Consider the following 2500-nt stretch of genomic DNA (forward strand, 5'->3'; position numbering starts at 1 on the left):
ACTTCCCAACATCGGGAACAATCTTCCTGCATCTAGCCTGTCCAACCCCTTAAGAATTTTGTAAGTTTCTATAAGATCCCCTCTCAATCTTCTAAATTCTAGAGAGTATAAACCAAGTCTATCCAGTCTTTCTTCATAAGACAGTCCTGACATCCCAGGAATCAGTCTGGTGAACCGTCTCTGCACTCCCTTTATGGGCATGTGTCCCAGATACGACAATGAAAGGCGATCGTTTCGCCCGACACCTCCGCTCGGTCCGGATTAACCAACCTGATCTCCCGGTGGCCCGGCACTTCAACTCCCCCTCCCATTCCCATTCCCAATCCCAATCCGACCTCCTCTGTCCTGGGTCTCCTCCATGGCCAGAGTGAGCACCGCCGGAAACTGGAGGAACAGCGCCTCATATTCCGCTTGGGCAGCCTGCACCCTAGCGGCATAAACATTGAATTCTCCAATTTCCGGTGGACCTTGCTGTCTCCTCCCCTTCTCAGCTCTCCCTCAGCCCCTCTTCCTTTTCCCTTTCTTCTCCCCCACCCTACATCAGTCTGAAGAAGGGTTTCGGCCCCTATTTCCTCCACACCATAGATGCTGCTGCACCCACTGAGTTTCTCCAGCACTTTTGTCTACCTTTATTAATAATAATAATAATAATAATAATTTTATTTATAGAGCACTTTAAAAACAAACATAGCTGCAACAAAGTGCTGTACATCACTAATCATTGACAAAAAAGTTAATACACACCAAAAATAACAATCAAAAGAAATAGTAGGAAAAGACATGTAAAATAAAGAAACATCAAAAACACCACAAACAGAAGCAAAGCCTCAGGCATGGTCAAAAGCCAGGGAGTACAAATACGTTTTAACACTGGATTTGAAGATGGACAGTGAGGGGGCCTGTCTGATGTGCAACGGCAGGGTGTTCCAGAGTGCCGGAGCAGCAACAGAGAAGGCTCTATCCCCTCTGAGCCTCCGACTAGACCTCGGTACCTTTGATCCGCAGTCCTTTCTCAAACCAATCAGCTGCTAGAAGGTGGTCTGTCAGTGATTTTTTTTAATTGATTTTTTAATTACATAAATATTTCCTGAGTGTTTAATTGTTGAATCATTCTGTTAGCGGATCATATGTTTCCGACTGTGATGTTCACACATTGTGAAGCGTTCAGCAACACCTCTGGCTGGAACTGGATCATCTCCGCTGTGTTGAAGCTGTGTTAGTTTAGCTTAGAGATACAGTGCGGAAACAGGGCCTCCGGTCCACATAGTCCGCGCTGACCAGCGATCCCCGCACGCTAACACTTTAGCCAATTAACCTGCATGTCAAGACGGGTCAAGAGCGTTTATTGTCATGTGTCCCTGACAGGCTTTGCTTCAGCGCAACTGTACATAGTAGGCATTGACTACAAAACAGATCAGCGTGTCCATATACCATTATGTACGTAAATACACACATGAATAAATAAACTGATAAAAAGTGCACCACACCTGGAGTATTGCGTACAGTTTTGGTCTCCAAATCTGAGGAAGGACATTATTGCCATAGGGAGTGCAGAGAAGTTCTCTACTGCAGAGTACAGGGTCTTGGTGAGACCACACCAGTACTGCGTTCAGTTTTTGGTCTCCAAATCTGAGGAAGGACATTATTGCCATAGAGGGAGTGCAGAGACGGTTCACCAGACTGATCCCTGGGATGGCAGGACTGTCTTATGAAGAAAGACTGGATAGACTTGGTTTATACTCTCTAGAATTTAGGAGATTGAGGGGGGATCTTATAGAAACTTACAAAATTCTTAAGGGGTTGGACAGGCTAGATGCAGGAAGATTGTTCCCGATGTTGGGGAAGTCCAGGACAAGGGGTCACAGTTTAAGGATAAAGGGGAAATCTTTTAGGACCGAGATGAGAAAAACATTTTTCACACCCACACAGAGAGTGGTGGAATTCTCTGCCACAGAAGGTAGTTGAGGCCACACAGTTCATTGGCTATATTTAAGAGGGAGTTAGATGTGGCCCTTGTGGCTAAAGGGATCAGGGGGTATGGAGAGAAGGCAGGTATGGGATACTGAGTTGGATGATAATGACAGATAATGGGCTATTAATGTTCAGAGTTTTGTCCGAGCCAGGTTTAATAGCCTGATGGCTGAGGGGAAGTAGCTATTCCTGAACCTGGACGTTGCAATCTTCAGGCTCCTGTACCTTCTACCTGAAGGTAGCGGGGAGATGAGTGTGTGGCCAGGATGGTGTGTGGGTCCTTGATGATACTGCCAGCCTCTTTGAGGCAGTGACTGCGATAGATCCCCTGATAGATGGAGGGGAGGTCAGAGTCTCCCTTACTCCCACACACTTACTCCACTGCCTTTGGAGTGGGAGTGGGTGGAAGCCGGAGCACCTGGGGAGAGAGAGGAGGGGGGGGAAGGTACAAACTCCATACAGGATGCAACCCGGGCCTCTGGCGCTGTAAGGCAGCAACTCTACCGCTGGGCTGCCCTGCGGCACACCG

The 2500-nt window shown here is 47.4% G+C and overlaps 1 protein-coding gene across 1 annotated transcript in view; it reads left to right on the top strand.

The window, feature by feature from the left end:
• Nucleotides 1-2500, top strand: part of LOC129714988 (pecanex-like protein 3) — a gene marked incomplete at its 5' end in the record, with an annotated part of 47200 nt that overhangs the window by 31047 nt on the left and 13653 nt on the right. The gene's annotated exons all lie outside the window — the stretch shown is intronic.

This window comes from Leucoraja erinacea, chromosome 44, assembly GCF_028641065.1.
Source record: "Leucoraja erinacea ecotype New England chromosome 44, Leri_hhj_1, whole genome shotgun sequence".
NCBI classification, from domain to species: domain Eukaryota; kingdom Metazoa; phylum Chordata; class Chondrichthyes; order Rajiformes; family Rajidae; genus Leucoraja; species Leucoraja erinaceus.